Here is a 20,658-nt window from a genome sequence, read left to right on the forward strand (position 1 = left end):
AAGAGCAATTCCAATAGTATAGTCAACTGTTGGGCAATCCCTATTCTCCGCTTATAGCGGGAGGGATCGGGCGTCCCGCACAGGGGAAGTTCTCTAACCGGTTTCTCGGTTTTCTCTGTTTTTCATTCTGGTTTTCGCTCGGTTTTTTTCGGATTTTCTGTCAGTTTTTTTAAATCAAATTTATATTTTAAATTTTTTTTGAACCTTTTTTAACCCGAACATTTTTTAAATCTGAACATTTTTTAAATCTGAACATTTTTTATTTTGAACTTTTTTCAAATTCGAACTTTTTTAGATTTGAACATTTTTTTAATCTGAACATTTCTTATTTTGAACTTTTTTTACTTTGAACTTTTTTCAAATTCGAAATTTATAGATCTGAACAGTTTTTTAATCTGAACATTTTTTACTTTGAACTTTTTTTCAAATTCAAAGTTCCTCAGATTCTAACATTTTTTAAATTTGAACTTTTTTGGTTCGAACATTTTTTAATCTGAACAATTTTCTAATTTGCACTTTTTTGAATTTAGAGTTTTTGATATTTAAATTTTTGTAGATCTAAGTATTTGTTAAATCTGAACATTTTGTAATCCAAACTTTTTAAGATTTAAATATTTTTTGAATTTAAACATTTTTAAAATATAAACTGAAAAGAGAAAAAAAGAAGAAGAGAGAAGCAGTATCTTTTGTTGGGCCGCTCGGCCCAGGAGGAAGCTCTTCAAGCGGAGCGTACCCTCGCTCCCGCTAAAGGCGGAACATAGGCGCTCCCCAACTGTTGGCTATAACAAGATGTCATATCATTTGTAGTCATCATATAGCTAGGATGTACAATAGTTGGCTATAAGAATGTAGTACTTTACTAATATATGGCCCACCTTTCACTCTCACAAGGTTTCTAGGAGCACGTGCAAGAGCTGGCTATTGCATAGTAGCCCACCGCCCTTCTCTCTCCTCTTCTCTCTCCTCCAACTCATCTAAAATATATTATTTAATGTCTTATAGTCAGCTGACTGGACTCTATTGTACTTTCTCTAAGGGTTTCATACGATATGTTTTTTTTTGAATGCAACATACGATATGTTCTTACCGAGCCTGGTGGTGGTGCAGTCTCGAATCCCTAGCTTTGGGGGGCGCGTGGTCCTGTCTTTTCAAAATTAATCCTGCCGTTCCCCAGTAGAAAATAGAAGAAGATTTTAAAAGCAGCTCGGAGGGATAGAGGCCATAGGCCATGCTCCCAATCATAAATAATCTTACACGTCACTCCCTCCGGTCGGATTTAATCGTCGCGGAGGGAGGCATACACACGCATGTACTTAGCTGGTTGGTGCGTCAATTATTAAAGACCAGAGGTAGTACATGCCAAACCCAACAATACCTCGCACCGACAGAACTGCAACCCATCCGCACTACTGAGCGGTCGAAGCTTGCGCGGGGCTGCAATGCACTGTTTTGTCCCACCTCGAAAGATAGGTCAGTGGTGAGGTTGCTTAAATTAGGGTTTCTCATGTACGTTCTCGCCAAGTCTGGTGGAATCCCTAGCTTTGGGGGGTAGCAGTTCGGTCGGTGTGAGGTATTGCTGGGTCCGGCCTGTAACCCGTAAGGTCATTCATGATTGGGAGCGTGACCTCTATCCCTCCGAGCTGCTTTTTGAATCTTCTTCTATATTGCCTTGTTCTGCACTCGCCGTAGGAACCGTGAGGTCAGGTACACCCCCATCTTATTTCTCATTGTGCCCTTCTTCCTAGCTTATTCATAACCACACAGTCGATATTCTCCTTTGCTCGCTAAGGATCCTTAGGAGTGAGCAATTTTTGAATGGCGTCATGCTAAGATAAGCATGTGGTCATTCTTTGTATAGATTTCACATTTATTGAAAGAATTTTCTTCTAATGTAACTTGTAATTGAGATTCCTCGGACTGCTTAGGCTAGCTTCTTCATCACCCATTTTATATAAAATATAGTGTTTTTTGTTAAAAGTATAGAACTGGCGCACTAGCCAACTCACCCATTAGTCCTAACTGACATGGAAAGAGGCTACACAATATATTTATTTGAACAACATTTAATTACCACTCAAAAAGGTGGATCCGTTATGCAGAAGAGGACATATTTTTTTTACATGTGGGGAAGAGGACGTTTATGGAACTTGTAGGTGCAACATCTGCTATTTCCACTCATAAAAACAAGATTGAGACAAATTCCTTTGTCTCCTTCCCTTTCTTAGGGTGCCTTCTTCGACATTGCCATTGAGCGAGTAAGGCGGTTGGCAATGAGTGTCTCCTCTATAACTTTCCCCAACACAAAGACATGTTAGAGCGAAGAAGCCTGGTCCCACGCCCTGCCAACCTCAGGGTGCCTCCCTATAGACTATGATCCAACAGTGATGTCTTTGTGCCACATCCCGCAACAAGCTAATTTTCTGTGATGTATGAAAAGTTCTACGAAGTTGCTTAAAGTTTGTGCCAAATCTCAAAGGACAACACTAGGAATCCTCCGGAGGCATGAAATTTTCCAGCCTCCGACTTCACATGCCGACACGTGTCTAGTTTTAGGCAAAATCTCATTCGAGAGGGAGTGACTCACCTGCAATATGCGGATGATATGGTGATGTCGATTGAGTCGACAGATCTGGGGATCGTGAACTTCAATTTTCTTCTGCTCTGCTTTGAGAACATGTCACGGCTGAAGATTAACTTTGATAAGAGCGAGGTTATGGTGACAGGGGTGAAAGCGCAACGCTCAGGCGCATACGATGACAGTGTCGGCGGGTGTCGTGACCCTCTCGAGGGTGTCATTGTGGTTACCCCTTGCGCTAGGGTTTTGGGTGAAAAATCAACGACGCTAAGTGTAGTCATTCTCCTGGGGTCTTCATCATGGAGCTCAGTTACTTTTAAGTTTGTCATCGGTGGGAAAGCTCGGATCCTATCTTAAAGTCCCTTCGGCTCTAGCGTAGTGCAGTCTCGGCGGCCTTCTATCTTTTATATGTGACTTAATTGTCATTGTTCTTGATCTTTGGTGTCTGCTAGCAAGATCGGCGCTCTACGGTCTAGAGCGAGAGGGCAGGTGGTCCTCTCCAACGATAGCTTGGTGTGTCTGGTGCAACAATATCATTTGGTCTCTAAAGAGACGGTGTGTCTCCTCTAGTCGGTTGTGTCTTAGGTACTTCTTATGGGGGTGTGGCTACTCTGGTTGTTGTTTCTTTATGCTTGATCTGATTTTTTAGAGTGTCTCCTCATCGATTCGGCCGGGTGGTTTAATTTACAAAGCGGGAAATTGCTTCAAGCTTGTGCTGAATCTCAAATGACCATGTTTGTCCTTGGTTTGAGGATATAACAACACGTTCCATCATGGTTCCTTTTATGATGCGAACACATTTTTTTATTTTTCTTTGTATTTTTCTATTTATTCGATTGATCGTGTTGATTTACTCGCTCCATCCTATCAAATTCTAGGGCACTTGAGGACGTCACTATTTTATTTTTTTGCTAGCGAACAAGGAAGAGCTAACCATTACGCCACAGGAAAATGGATGGTAACCTTTTATACAGGGACGCGACTACGTTCAGGTCAACCTAGTTTTAAGTTACAGCCAGGTCAACCAAAACTTTCCTTTTTTGAATGGTAAGGACTTCCTGAAAAAGAAAAACGTGGACCACCACGTGCTGTCCCGTGTGAACACAGGTTGGCACCAGCCAATCGTCAAAAAGGGGGACCAACTCGTCCCGAAAACAACCACAGCACCAAAAACGTGAAACTTTCCCCTCTCTGCCGTACGTTCTTCTTCCTCCTGCTCCATGAAACCAGATCCAGTTACATCTACCACCCAGATCCAAATCTGAAGAGTAGAATCAACATCCTCCAGGATTAGAACAAACATCCCGTCAGGGATCTCGATCTGGCGACTGTTTCAAGCATTTGAACCAGAAACTTCACAGCAGAACTCACCAGAACACTGTCCAGCAATCTTGATCTGGCTACTCTTTCAGGGATTTCAACAACATCCCGTCAGCCAGCAAGAAAATCAGGTACCAGCTAACCTCTACATGAGAAAGGAATAACATCTACCCCCGAGAAATTTTGCTTACCTTTCCTGATCCATGTTGCTTTCATGTACTAAACACTTGCTACATCTAATGGAATTGTTTACATCCTGCTTACATGCACTGAACCATTACATATACTCGCACTGTTTACATCTATGAAAAGGTTCAGGCAGTATAATCCAGTTATGCACATGATTTTGTGCATATGTCAAAAGAAAGTATCAGGGGAAAATGAGTATTAAAAAGACATCTTCACTACATATGCTAAACATCTCAGGAAAATTACTTTTCTGCAATCTTTTCTATGTTTTCTTGACAATGATGAAATAACACACATCTCAGGAAAAGTATCCAGTAGTTTGCTCAAAAAAGATAGTTTCCTATCCTGAGCAGCATGATGAAAAAAATAGCAATGTAATTGACACTGAAGTTTCTGTATTAGTTGGTGTTCATAAGAATTGGTAATATTCAGTAGATACATCAAAAACAGTAGAAGTAACATCATTTTTCTCTTTAAAGCATCATGCCAATCTTAAAACATGACAAACATCCAGTTATATTTCAGTTATGATGTTGCATATGGAGAAAATCTAGAAGCAACAAAAGAAATTCAGTTATGCATATGGAGAAAACTCATCAGCTGATTCAGTTCATGCATTAGGTTCAAAAAGTAATTTGGTGAAGATGTATCAAACAGGAACATCATCTAGATAGTAACAGCTGATGTATGTATTTCGATCCAAAAGTAATGGCATTTGCAACAGTTTTCGGATGATACCGGACGATACTACTTAAGATACTAGGTAGTAGCATGCATGCCTTACTACTTACATCACCATGTTCCACATATAATGCACAAAAGCTGCGGGTACAACAGTAATAACATCTGAGACGCATTGTTCGGGTCCTACTTGATCCTTGTTTTTGGTGTTAACTATTCTCGGCACTCGCACTTGGATGTTTTCATGATCTTCAGCCATAAAAATTGTCTTTTCAAGATCTTGAACCAATCACTTCAGTACCCTAGGCCAAAAAAAATGTAGTTAGTTAGTACATGAAGTGAAATTATGTTGAACAACATCCATAAAAACAGCAAATAAATTGCGATGTGAAACAAGAAATTCTTGTTCATTTAGTTATTCAACTGTATAATTTTCTTCTTATAACTCTGTGCAACTGTTGCAGATGCCGAGAGGTTTCGATTTCTGGTTCGGAATTGATCTGAATGAGCCAGCTGACCAAGATTTTGTTCCTGGAAGCAATGACAATGAAGTCTGGATCATCTCATGCTCCTCCGGTTTGGGAAGGCACTCCTGACCAAGGTTTTGTTCCTGGTAATAATAGCAATGCTGCAGGAACATCTCATGGTGGTCCTAATTGGGAAAATGTTGATGCAACTGGGCCATTTGGACCTTATTCGGCTGGTCAGAGTAGCGATGCACAAGTCGACCCGAAGGACACTTCGGACAGAGGCACTAACGCCGGATCAGGTTTCCAGACAGGTGTGACTTTACCAAGTGAGGACAGTGGTGAGGAAGGTGAAGTTCAGTCAACACCGAAGGGTTTTCCCCCAAGACACCATTTCTTGGCATGAAATTTGACACCCGGGAAGCTGCTTCTGTCACATTACAATAGGTATGCGCATCATGTTGGCTTCTCCGTTAGGATTGAATCATCTAGGAAGTCTACAAGAGATGGAGAGAAAGACAAATGCTTGTTTGTTTGCAACAAAACGGGGAACAATTCATTACCACCTACTCCTGTCAAGATTAGAAACCGAGCTATCACAAAATTGGCAGATTGCAAGGCGAAAATGAGGATTAAAAGATCTGGTGCCAGATGGGAAGTTACTCAGTTTGTCGAGGAGCATACGCATGAATTTGTTGAGAAATTTGCTCGAAAAAATTCTTGAGGTCACACAACAAAATTCCAAAAGAAGAGAAGAAGTTCATTGATTTGCTAAGTAATGTAAATCTCAGTTCGGGAAGGATTATGCAAATCATGGAGGAATTATATGGGAGCAAGCAGAATGTACCTTACAGTACTAAAACAATTAGCAATTACAGAGCCCAACATAGTGAAGAATGGAAAATCAAAGACATCCCTGAGTTGTTGAAATACTTTGAGAAGCTAAAAGAGGATGATCCTAGGTTTTATTATGACTACAAGCTAGACGATGACAATAGGGTTGAGAACATCTTTTGGGTTGATGGTGCAGCCAGAGATGTGTACAAGCTGTACAATGATTGCATATCGTTTGACACAACCTTCATGACTAATCAGTACAACATGCCTTGCGCACCATTCATTGGGATCAATAGATATGGTCAGTCCATACAGCTTGGTTGTGGTTTCCTGAGGAATGAGAGGGTTGCGAACTTTGAGTGGCTATTCCGGACATTCTTAGTAGCAATGGATGGTCTGCACCCTCTGAACATTATTACTGACCAGGATGTAGCTATGAGGACTGCAATTGAAATGGTTTTCCCTGACACCATTCACCGGAACTGCAGATGGCATATCATGCAGAAGGTTCAGGAAAAAATTGGTCCTATGGCAGCCAAAAGAGAAGACTTGAGAAGAGATTTCAATGATGTTATTGACTATAGTGTTACTCGAAGAAGAATTTGAAACTAGGTGGGCTGAGATGATCCAAAAACATGATGTTGTTGATAATGATCATTTCAAGGACATCTATGGACTAAGGAAATGTTTTGTTCCTGCTTATTTCATGAAGCGCTTTTTCCCATTCTTGCAAACAACAGCTCGCAGTGAAGGGTTTAATGCTGTTTTGAAGCAGTACATAAGCCCACGTGAAAGCCTACTTAATTTCTTCAAGCAGTATATGAAATTACAAGAGAAGATTGATTGTGCTGAGGATGGGCATGATTTCATGGGAATGGACAAAGTTGTTAGGTTGTGGGGAGATTATCCAATGGAGGATCAAATTTTGCAGACCTACACTCTACCCATCTACAACATTTTCCAGCTGGAGTTGCGGAAGATAACATCCTACAATGCTAGGGACTGTGGTGGTGGTGTGTTTGAGGTTTTCCCAGTGCAAGGCACCTGTATATGGTTATGGCGGAAGAACCTATGTGGTTGACGTTGATCTTGAAAATCTCATGTACAACTGCCAGGTCTGTCAAGTTTTACAAGGATGGAATTCTTTGTTGCCACATTATGAAAGTAATGTCTTACATTGGTGAAGTGCGAGAGATACTCGAGCACTACATTCTACCTAGGTGGTCCCTACCCCTCTCCGATATTGTTCCATCCATTGTCGAGCCGCATGACGAGAAAAATGCAGAAAATGTCTAGAAAAGACATGAGGTTACTACGGTATGGGAATCTTTGCAATGATTTTTCAAAACTCGCGGTTGGATTGGCAGTTTCTGAGAAAACAAAAGAAATAGCAGACAAGCACATGATTGCAATGAGCAAAGAACTAGCTGCTTTGAAGAAAGCTAATGCAGATGCACTGAAGAGGAGGAAAAACAAATCAGTTGCAACTGAAGATATTTCAGATTCTTCTCCCTTTGAGGGAAGAATGGATGAAGACGTTTCTCAATCTAGAAACGAAACAAGAAAGCAAAGGACCCCTCATTATCTGCAGCTAAAGGAAGACCATGCAGTAAAAGGAAGAAAAGTGGACTCCAGCTAAAGAAGCCTAACCCAACTACTTGTAGTGTTTGTGGTGAAATAGATCATGATGCAAGGAATTGTCCAGTAAGATTGGCAAATCCAGAAAAATTCCCTTTTCATCAATTTTTCCAGTGATAGGAAACAGAAAGTGGCTTGGTGGTGATTAAGTTTTAGACATGTAGACATGGATTCGAGTTTGTTTCTTATGTTAACATGGATACATGGTTTCGGAGTCCATTTGAATATATTATTTATCAATGTTGCAATTTACGTTCGAGTTTATGTAAGATTTTATCTTCTTTGAATTGAAGTGTTAAGTTGCATGTTAATTTGTGTAAAAATGAGAACAAAAATTCCAGAGAAACTACAGATGTAATTGCTTGACTCAATTATCCTTTATCAGTAAAATTTCTCTGTTAGAAAAATGATGAGAAGCAGCTTCATTACCTTAACATCAAGAAGAAATAGCTAGATATATAAGCCCCAAGGTGCTTTGTTCTCCGTGCGTAGCCATTTGTCAGTGTATAGTTTCCTGATGTTTGGCAAGTCCTTACGTGTGAATGATGAAACCATCCTTCCATGTTTTTCCTCAAGGTTCTTCAACATAAAGAAACCGCAATCGTACCTAGGAGATCATATGGATCAGCAACATAGTTAACATATATTGAGATATCCAAAAAACCTGATGTAGCGAGTGTACTTTTTGTCTTTCTCAAGTACCAAAAAACAAAGAAAATCTTACGTGTTTGTTTGACGAGGACTGTCAATAACTTCTATTGGCCAATTCGCGATTTGCACTTTTGATTTTGCATACTCTCTTTTCCACATAACCTTGATTCCCGCTATAAGCATGTGACATGCTTCCATCATAAGAGCTTCCCCCTTTTTCCTTGATGATAACGAGTCAATTATCTCAAATCTTTCGCACTTACATTAAGAACAACCAACCAATAGTGTCCGGAACCATTTGTAGGTGTTCGTGCCCACTTCTCGAGTGTCGGGAAACAAAACCTGTTAGATGAAGGATGTTATTGTCTGTATGTTTGTTTAAAAAAATCAGTTTATTGTGGAGGCACATCTGGTGTATAAAAAATTCAGTTAACAAAATCAGTTTAGAAAGTTAGCAAACTTACAATATCTTTGTGATCAAGTCTCGTTCATTGGAGCTGTTCTCGAAACACCTTGTAACATCTTTTAAATCATATCGGGAATCAATGAGATATTTCTGTAGAAGAGATGCAGGAATTACATGCTGCTTGATTAATGTGGACAAAAAGAAGTGCATGAACAAATGTAAAAGTACAAAAAGAACCGATGATTGTTTACTTACAGCAACACGTAGTGGCATTATGTATTTCTTAGGATTTTTGTTCTCCAATGTCATTATGTGAATTCCAATCTCAGCTACTGTATTTATCAACATCTTCCCTGGTGCAACTGAATCTGCCAACTGCCCGAGGTTGCAATAGTAATTTGTTGTATCAATGACTATTTCTTTATTCGACGTTGAACTAGTCTTCCATCCATGCTCACACACCATGTTGTACAAAGTTTCCATCGACTTGGAAACACTGTAGTTTTTCTTGGATTCTAGGTTGACGAATGGAGATTTTGCTAAGTGTCCTATCTTGACATTTCTCTTTTGATATTCATGAACCACGAGTGTAGTGCTCCTTGATGCATCTGTTTTTTTCTTGGTGGTTGGTGCTTGCAACAATAGCTTCTGCTTCTTGTATCTCCACTTCTTTGTTAGCTTCGTTGACGACTAATTCATCTTGATCAGTGGTTTCTGGTGGTGTGCTCAGATCAAAAGGTGGTGGGTCCGGAGCCATCCTTATTGCGTGCATTCTCCTTTCAGATTCTGTGCTGTCGAAGTTTAGTTTCCTACCCATTGGGTCGAAATTTGCTGAACTTGGGATGCTACTGGTTGTAGTTTTGATTCCAGATGAACTTGGACTTACATCTTTCTTGTTTTCAGTTTTTGCTGTTGCCATAGTGCTCGGTGTTGAAAGTCTTGTTTGTCTCCGAGAATTGCTTGTCACTTGGACTTGATACTTGGCGATGAGTTGTCTTTCTTGGCGTCAATGTTTTTCCTTTTGTCTGCTGTTTTTACTTGGGCTTCACCTATATCCTGCTTTCTCTGTGGGCTTGAAGCCATTTCTTCGCGAGAAGCAGATCTTGTTCTATATCTTGATGGAGATGGAACTACAGAAACTGATTCCTCCTTCATTTTCTTGCTTGGTCCATCTGCGAACGAGACCTTTTTCCGTTTGTTTGCTTCTACTTTTGGCACCATGTCTAACAATAATTTTTCCATCTCATCTTTTTTGCTTCCATCAATTAGTGATTCCAATCCGAAGTTACTTCGGAGCTGGCTTGTTTGTCGATTGCTTCGCAACATCCGGCTCCTTAGTTGAGATGTATTTTCTTGAATCCCACTGTCGGATATCTCTGGAACTTGCAGGATTGGTATGCTTAACTTGTGAATGTGTGAGAACCCCACATAGTGCATGAAGTCTATCCTTTTTTTCTCTTCACTGCTTACTGAGCTATCTTCATCATCAAAAATCACACCGGATAGTTGATTGTAAGTTACATTTTTGTGCTCCAAGATTCCAGTATCCACAGCTTGATTTGATGTCAGCTTCTCTGAATTGGTGGCACTTGTCGTTATTCTTCACGGTTGGTGTCCCGGTCTTACTAACATCTTCTTGATTATCCCCCTTTTTCGCTTATGTTCCGCCACAACTGCATCCGGAGAATATACATTTCCTTTATCTTCATTGCTTGCATCCTACATGGTTGACATGATCCACTTTGCTCTTGTACACCTTGTTTGGTATTTCAACTTCCGGCAGAATGCCTGCATCATCTTGAGCAGTAACTGTGGGTGGAATGCCTTGGTCTTCGTTGATTTCTTGTTCAACATCTTTCACTGAAATGGCATCAGGATGTTCTTTCTCCTCAATAACTGCATCATCTTCAGCAGGACTCATAGTTGGAATGGCATCATCTTTCAGCACGATTACTGGTTGTGGACTGGCTAGTTTGGTAATGCCATCAGCATGATCCATATGTTGTTTCAACTCTTCTTCAAATCCTTCTATGTGTCCATCTGGTACTGACTTGCTGGCACAACCCTCGTCTGTACCCATAGAAACAGAATTGTTGTTCTGATTGATATCTGAATGAGTCCTGAAGGTCTTGTCATCATGTGTTGTTGATGGTTGGTTCTTGGGAAAACCCCTTGTGGTTGTCTGCTTGAACTGTGTGTTGGCTTTTGAATCTTTATTTTTTGTCAGTGTTTCTTGCGAGCTGATTTGGTGACCTGTGAATTCTGGATTGTTTTTACTCTCTACAGTGTGAACTAAATTTCGAACTAGCATCTGCAAGCTTGCTTCAAAACCATGACAAGCGTACTCAATTGCTTCTTTGAATTTATAGGTTTCCTGCAAATGACAGTAAGTTTGTAAGTAGCTTTGTCGGCAAAGAAATTTTGTACGAAGTAATAAATTTGCGGGTAATGCTACATCCTATAAGAATTTTGAACCAATGTTTGCAAAAATAAATTTGTTAAAATTAGTTCAGATGTTTTTTATCATGAAAAGTTGGTTCAAATTGGTGTCACTCTTGTATAATAGGGAAAAAATGTATGTCTTATTCTACTAGTGGTGTTTGAAAACATGGAACATTGGAAAAAGCAGAAAAAAGCTATGGTAAAAAATAATTACAAAAATTAATCCTATGATGGTAACATTCGATTATCAATGAGTAAATGTTATTTTTCAGATGGAAGTTGTATTCCACTATAATCAGGGTGACATCCTTCTGGGTGAGATGTAAAAAGAGTAAGAAATTTTTTGTTTCATGCTTACTTGCGCTGTGCATGTAGATGGCACATTATGTCTGATGAACCTATCAATAACATCCGGGTCTGCAAAAAGTATGGTCTGCCCCCCTGTATACGCTTCTGGTTTGACATCTTCAAACTCTTCTTCATTCATGTCACCATACTTCCATTCATCATCGACACGTTCTTCAAAATGTGTGTTATCGCTTTGCTCTTGATGGTTTGTGTTGTCTTCATCATGTCCGAGTGTACGTGATCTGCTCCATAGATTCATCCATATCAGTGGACCTATTGCTTAGGTTGTTGAGTTTATCCTGCCCATGAGCTGCTGAATTTTCGACAGATACATCTCTTTCAGTTGATTCAGATGCACTTGTGTACGCATATTCAGGTTTCAACTACAGATTCATAGACAGAGAGGAACATATATCAGAGAACAAATCATATGGTTTGGTTGAAAAGGCAAAAAAAACTACAGTTAAACTACATATGCTATTTCTGTAAGTTTTTACCGGTGCATTGCCGAACGAACCATCAGGTCGTGTGTCCTGCATAATAGCTTTCCTGACCATTGCATTTGTCCAAACTGAAACACGTGTCCCTTCATCACTGATATCCATATCATTTAGTTGCAATGAATCTAAGTATTTAACCTATAAGAGATGTAAAAGGGAAATCTGTAAGGACAAGAGGACATTGTTTCGCATGAAAAAAAATATGATCAATGAAAATCAAATTAGGAGTAGAAAAAAAAGTTACCATGATGTACAGCATGCATGACTTTAGGATGGCCTTTTCTGAACTTGACTGAGTTGCTTTCTGGATTTATCACAAACTTGCACACATTGAGATTTTTTGCTTGTTTGATGTGAATAAATGAAGAGTATATCCTCGGACTAATGCGTACACATGTAGTAGGAGCTAGCACGGAGCACATCCCATAAATTATGAACAATCTGAGGTACCGGCTGTCAGCATTCTTCATTGTGAGAAGTTTCTTTTCCAAAGCTTTGATAGTTGGTTGCTGCTTTCCTACAACTCCAATTTCTTCCCGCATAAATTTTATTGCATCTGAATTCAGATCGTACGACACTTGTAACTTGCCACGCGGGACACCTATAACCTTTTGTACGGAATCTTCAGTGATAGGGATTGAACCTCTCCCAGGGAAGACCAAACTGCATGATGCTGAATCAAAGCTCTCCATCAGAAACTTGCACAGATCAGGTTGCGGTTCGAACATTTTATATCCAATAATCCACCATAATCTGCATTCCTAATCATTGTCATCTGATCATCTGTAATGCTAGGATATAACCTCACTAGCTTCATTGGGGATGCACGCTGTAGTAATTTCTTCCTCTTCACCTAGACCAATTGCAAAAAAAAACCTATAAGTAAAACTGGGAAAGAAGATTATATATCGTATATGTTTCAATTGGTAAATTTAATGATATATTTATTTTCATGATTTTGTTTCAAGAGACAACTTGTTTCTGAATTTGCGAGAAAATGCCAACTACCGCGGTAAAAGCCCACTTGTCTTCGGTATGAATGTTGTAGATTCTTACTCGATAAACATACACGAGAGGGAAAAACATCTAGCAAAAAAAATGAAGATGTACTACGAAGTTGTAGATTCTTTAACTCACCTTCACAGGTTCTACTTCTTCCTCAACAACATTTGCTTCATTTTGTTTTTCAGTTTCTTGAACAACATTTCCTTCATCGCGGACAGGTTCAACGGATACATCTACTTCACGTGGTAGCTCACAATGAATTGCTGAAACCTTGTGCTTCAATGTAAGCTTCTTGCGCATAAGGCTTAGCTTACTCGTGTTTTCGCCGGACTTGTTTTTCCTATGACTACTTGACTTTGTCATTGATGCCTGTTGAAAAATAAGCAAGGTGGGAGTTATTATGGAAAGACAAATAAACAAAAATGTCCACACAGGTGTAGATGTCATTTAGCAAAGAAATGTTACTGAGACAAATGGTGCACTGATGTCACATATATGGCAGAAAAGGTTTGAAAAACATGTTTCTGATTCAGATGTTACTGGGACACAACATTTGCTACAAAGCGTTGCAAAAACAACACATTATGGTATCGGACAAAAAAACTAACTAACCAGATAAAATTGCTACTACATGTTATAATATCAAAAATTCTATCAGATGCTGCACACCAACCACATGATGATCACAAAAAAACCAAGTGATCAGGTAGCAAAAACATCCTAAAAACTTCAATGCACAAGGATGTTATATATCACATTTTTGTACCAGATGTTGCACACACACAAACAAACTTGCACTAGGATGTTGTAGTACCATAAAAACCCTGTACATCATTGCTCATACCTCAGCCACAGACACAGTAAAACATCCTCAAAAAATTTCCTGCACTAGGATATCATAGCACGCCAATTGCTACCATATGTTGCACAGAAACCACTAGAGGACATCAAAAAAAAAAAATCCTAAGTGACCACACAGTAACATCCTCAAAAATTCCCTGGACTACGATGTCATATCACTAAAATTGCTACCATATGCTGCACACAAACCTCATTAAAAGGCCATCAAATAAAAATCCTAAAAATCTACCACACAGTAACATCCTCAAAAAATAAATACATCCTCAAAAACCAACCTAGGACGAAATCACAAAAAAAATCATAGGTGACCACACAGTAACATCCTCAAATAATTACATGCGCAAAAATGATGTCATAGCACTAAAATTACTGCCATACGATGCACGAAATCCTTAGGAAAAGTCTACAAAAAATAACATCCTCAACAAATCCCCGCACATCATTGCTCATACCTCAGTGACCACCTAGTCTAGTGCATTGGGATGTCATATCACGAAAATTGATATCATATGATGCACAAAAAACACATGAAAACATCACACAATCCTAACTGCCCACACAGTAACATCCTAAAAAATCAAATGCACTAGGATGTTGCCCAGAAAATCAGAAGTACCTTATCGTGACGCGAGACGAGAGGAAATCGTGTCGAGCGTGTTGTCGGAGACCGGACCACCGGCGGAAGCACGAAGAGTAGATCCCACGGAGAAGGATGTCACCCGACAAAACCGAAGTGAAAAACCGTCCACGGCGACTCCGGCGAGTAACAAAAACAACGGAGATGCACTGATGCGGGATGAGAAACATTGAGTGAAGCGCAAAACCAACCTAGGACGAAATCAGACTACGGCGAGTAGTAAACCGTCCACGGTGACTCCGGCGACCACTCCTATCAGCCAGAAACGAGAACCACGGCGAAGGATGGCACCCCCCCCCTGAGAACCCGAGGAGAGAAATTAGAAGCAAGGAGAAGGTGCGCGACAATGCAGAAGAGCAATCGAAGTGGGCGAACCGAACCTGATGCGAAAAATCGTCTCCGGCGAGTAAGATCCGTCGCCGGCGACCGCAATCGACGGATTTGGCGACGAGGCGGAGCACCAGGGCGACTGCATCCGAGGACGAAGGGAGACGAAATGAAGCCGCTCACCGACAGCCCCAATTAATTTCGAATTTTTTTTTTTAATGCTACGCGCACGCGACGACAGAGACTGCACGTGGGTCCCCACCAGGTCCGCGATGCGGGAAGCTCTGGACCATCGGATGCGAATCGCGCGGCCAGGAGCGCGAACTGACGTTAAGACACAGTCAGATCAGCTTATAGATAGATTTCTCGTTTATACAGGCCGGCCGATACCTTAGTGCACTGTGTGTCTCATCAGTCGTCACATTGAAAGTCAGCGATGAGAATGGTTCCTTATCACAGAGGCAATGATGCAATGATCATCCATGGCGCACCAGAGTGTGCCTGGCCCCATAAGCAAGCAGGACTGCCGCGTTCACTCCTGGATGCGGCAAAGAGATCGGTGGTCGATCAGAAAAAGGGGCGTGTGCACCGGCAGGCGGCAACTGGGCACTGACGAACACCGACTGTCACTGAAGAAAGGGCAAAGTTGAGCACTTGCCTTGGTTCCCTAAATCCCTAATTAAACAATCTTCGAGTAGCTACTTTTTTTTTGAAACATAGTACAAATGTAGACGTTCATATACACCGTTTTAGTGTTTGCCTCAAGCTACGATATAATTGTATTCAGAATCTCCACTGATCACTAGGACACAACACTCTACTCACTAGTACATAATCGGGTAATTTATCGTCTATATGACGTGACTCGGCGGAGAGCAGTGCGTCCGCAAAAGGGAGGATTTCCACTCTGGATGAACTAATTAATGGCGGCACAAGTGCTCGACCGGTTTAGTTATCTACCGGGCGGTTGAGTGAACCAGATAATCGTAAAGGGAAATGGAAGTGGAGATTTCTCACAGTGAGTGGTAGTGGAGATGGTGATGGCTGGGTGGTGCATGCATGGTGCTTCAATTTCTTGTGTTCCTGCTGGTCTCAGTGGTCTCCTTGCAGTTGCATGGAGATCCTAGTGATCATTGGTGGGATTACAGAGATGTGACATTGGCATCATGAGTCAGCTGCTAATTTCCTTCACTGCAGCCTACATGAACAAATATTTTACGTTTCGTTTCTAATATGTGGCAGCGTGAATTGCTGAGGCGAGCATCATATACAACTGTGAGCAAGAGAATCTGAGATGTTTTATGATGTACTTTTTCTTGTTCGTTTTTGTTCAGCAGTTCAGCGCGAAACCCAAATCACCAGTGTCTACCTATGTAGAGATTCCAAGACAATGAAAAGTGTGCTATTTCCCATATGATGTGCAAAATCGCTAGATTAAAAGCTGCATGATCCGAACATCAAGATATGTGCAACAGTGCAAGCGCATAAGATAATTAATTTTTTGATTGGACGAATATCAAGGTGGAAGCATAAATAAAAAAGAGTGAATTCCATATTTTTTTACCCTGTAGTTGCGCAACTGTGACACATATTGCCCCATTTAGTGGAGCTCCTCCCAGACTATTTCATTTAGGAGACTTTACATGATTTCGCACTAATTTAACATTTTGCTTGTAATTGTTCGATATGATAGGCATGATACGTCGATGCGAAACGATAAAATATGTAAATATGGGAGGGCATCATGGATGATTGTGTACAAACTTCTTTAATCCATATGCTCCATTTCTCACTATCGTCTTGTTATTTTTGGACCCCGATCATCACCTAACACGTTGCCCAATGAACACACATCAGCAAAACAAGGGTCCAAAGCTTTTAAAATGGGTAATCTACACAAATTTTCACTTGGCAGGATAATTAGTATCACAAATGCATAACTAGAGGGTAAAAAGTGGAATTCACTCAATAAAAAATGCTCGACTTTATCAATTAATAAAATAGCGTACCTATGAGTAAACAAAAAAAAAAACAAAAGAGACATATATCCATGAAAAGGCTAAAAGTTATAGCAAGACTCTCCAAAGTGATTGATCGTCGTCTCTAACACCTAAGTCGAATGAGCTACAAGCCTACAATCACTAGTTCTTCAATTCTTAAAATTATAATTTTAAACATCTTTAAAAAACTAGTTCTTGTAATAAACATGGCCAACAAAATCTGCGATATAAACTAGGTACTCCAAAGTTGTGATCTCTAGCATTACCTTTCTCTGTGCTTCCACTAAAAAACTACAGAATTCCATTGCATGAACATGCTTGACTAACCTTAAAGGTTTTCAATACCATCAAAAATACCCACATGAATCACATATCCAAGTAGATGAGAATCTTAAATTGTCGAACAGATTGTGCTCTAGGACACACCTCTCAAGGCAGGCTATGGAAGTGGGGAAGAAGATCATGATCAACAATGAATGAAACATGAGCAACCATTGCCCAAGACAAGATCGACCCTACGAATACCATCGATATCACCAAGCTAAGGCGATGAAGTGGACAACAAACCATATGATCTGGACTCATTGTTCTCTTGATTCAAATTTCAAAACACCACATACTCCGTACCGTTCGTCACATTGACCACGTGAAGATGCATATAGAGTTGTACATTTTAGTTCCGTAAAATATGTCTCCACCACTGGGACACTATTGCCAAGGATACTAAAACATTAATAGGAAAAAACACGATACAACACTCCTAATGATAACCCATAGTTCTCTTGTCTGCCAATGCTAAAAGGTCGACAGAGGCAACAAATGTAGAATAAAAGAACATACTCCTCTTTTAAGGTCACACAAACAGTAGATCTTACACATTAAATTAGGATTGTGTTTTCACCCAATCAATATTGACATTTTCTGAATTGATTGATTGTTAAGAGAATATAACCTGATTGATGCTTATATGGATATATTTTCTGAGCAAGACCTTAATCGGAAAAAACACGATACAACACTCTAAACGATGGCCCATGGTTCTCTTGTATGCCAATGCTAAAAGGTCAACATAGGCGGGAATTATAGAATAAAAGAACATACTCCTCTTTTAAGGTCACATTAGATTAGGAGTGCGTTTTTAGTCAATTATTATTGCAATTTTCTGAATTGATTGAGGGTTAAGATAATATAACCTGATTGATGCTTATATGGATTTATTTTCTGAGCAAGACCTTAGGCGCAAGAAAATATGAAATTAAATGTTGGGCTGTCACCAACTTGAATGGCCAGTGTCTTCGGATGAGGTGTGGCTGTTCCGGCCCAGTAAGGTCCAGCAGGGTCTATGTACAGCAGTTCACTTACGCTTTCTCATTTTCTTTGATACGGACTGTTCTTCCACGCTAGCTCAAAGATCTCAGTTTTGGCAAGACACTTAGTTTACGCGTATGGTACCGCCATAAATCATGTGCTTTTGATTACACAGGGTCGACCTTCTCTGTGAAGATGCACGTGGCAAAAATAGCTGCCTATATTGTCACGCCCGCCAGACTGTGTACGTACGTAAGAACGTACGAGAACCCAAGTCGTAAGTTCCTTTCAAGTGAATGACTAAGTGAGTGAAGCGACTGAGTGTCAGTAAGACATTTAGGATTGCCGACACGCTAGCCAATTACTCTGATCCTCATCGGCACGGAACTGAATCCATATCCAAAACATCATCTTTTGTTATACAGAAACGTGCGCATATACTGATATATGTACATCGAAGAGAGGGCTTGCAAAGTTGCAATACATTTTACGTGCAACATGTGCCATGTGTCCCGTCTGAAACCATCAGCAGACTGCAGACGCACACGTCAGATACTTCAAACGCGTACTCCTTCTGTCCGCAAATAAGTGTACAACTAGGTTTTGTGTTTAGTCAAAAATTTTAAACTTTGACCAAATATATAGGAAAAAGTAGTAGCATTTATGACACTAATTTACTAATTTAGTATCCCGAGATTCGTTTTGAAATGTAGTTTCAAATTATACCAAAATCTTATTATATATGTTGCTACTTTTTTTCCACGATTGGTCAATACTTAAAATGTTTGACTTAGTACAAAAGCTAGAAGTACACTTATTTATGGACGGAGGGAGTAGGTAGACGTAAATGATACGGATAATTTTCGTCTTGAATTTGGGTATGTAATTATATATCTGACAGATATGGATGCGGACACATTGGAAATGGATATGGTACCGGATATGATATACCTATTATATTATCCCATAGATACGTATTATTCGCCATTTTCAGCGGATTATCTGACCATCAAAATTAGGAGAATTCAATTAAATTAGCCCAACTGATCCCGGAAATTCATCTTGGCTCCCGGGAGCATTTGCTCCCGGATTTTTGGGGAGCAAAATTTGTTTTTCAAAACTTTTCAAAAAATTCTGAAAACAATCATGCACGTACCTGACCATGGCACGCACCACCTTGTGAAATGTCGCTGCGAAATGTCATCGTATGCGTCCTGGGCAAAAATGACAAATTTCCAGATCTGAGATTCATATTTTTGGATCTCATTTCATGTCAGAAATTTGTCATTTTTGTACAGGGCGCATACAATGACATTTTGCAACGAAATTTTACACCGTGGTGCGTGCCATGGTCAGGTACGTGCATGATTTTTGCCGGAATTTTTTGACAAGTTTTCGATTTGTTTTAATTTTTCCAAAAAACCGGGAGCAAATGCTCCCGGGAGCCAAAACGCCGCTCCCGACTGATCCTTCCAAATGACTAACTAGTAACCATATGAATGTGTAATATATATAATATATAACCCTACGACCACATCATCGTAAATCATCCCATGCTTGTACGTGCATTTCTAGCCTTCTCGTTCCTGCCACCACCCACCCTGCACCGGTGTCTTTTTCACGTGGCGCACCTCTCCCTTTGATTCGGTCGGTGATTGCCTTGTGTATAATGCTATTAAGAACTACTATCTTCACACTGGTGAAATTTTAAACAATTTGTCACTCTGGATAATCTATTGTTCCTATTGTTTGGAAGGGTGAAATTTTATGTTGCTGAGCATAATTACTCAATAATACTTGTTCATTTTTGGTATAAATCCTCTCCATGTATGATCAAAATATGTAGTCCAATATAATACACATTTGAATCTGCATCTGATCAGTATCCGCTCCACTCTAAATTCATCAAAATAATATGATAACGAATATAGAAATAGCGTTATCCGATCCGATTCGATTAATTTACATCATCCTAGGTGTAGGTAGGCTTCTACCTTGGTGGTGAACCCGATTCTTGGTATGATGTGCCCTGCAATGCGGTTACCCAAAGTAGTTTTGCCGTCTCTCGCATCGCATGCTGCATCAACTCGATCGTCCTTCCCTGCTTTGACAGTCTGATACGATGCACTGCGGGGTTTCAGCCTAACACGTTTCTCGATCGAATCCACGGCGGCGAGGCCGGCCGGTCACTGGACGTCGGTCATGGCTACGAACTACGATGAATTTGAGCCAGAAGTTGGCAGCTTCCAACTGCGACACGTACTGTACGAAGCATGGCAGCTTCCAACCGTGCGACGGATGTCACGGATCATCAGTTTGAATTATTCGCGTACGTTACTGTGGCCGGTCTCGCTCTGCCAATCTTTTCAACGTTGCCAACCCCGCGGGCGCCGGCCATGTCCATCCCTCAGCTCAGGTGCACAATGTCACTCATGGTGTCATGGCCCAAGCAACGCCACAGATCGA

The sequence above is a fragment of the Lolium rigidum genome, chromosome 4, assembly GCF_022539505.1.
Source record: "Lolium rigidum isolate FL_2022 chromosome 4, APGP_CSIRO_Lrig_0.1, whole genome shotgun sequence".
NCBI lineage: Eukaryota > Viridiplantae > Streptophyta > Magnoliopsida > Poales > Poaceae > Lolium > Lolium rigidum.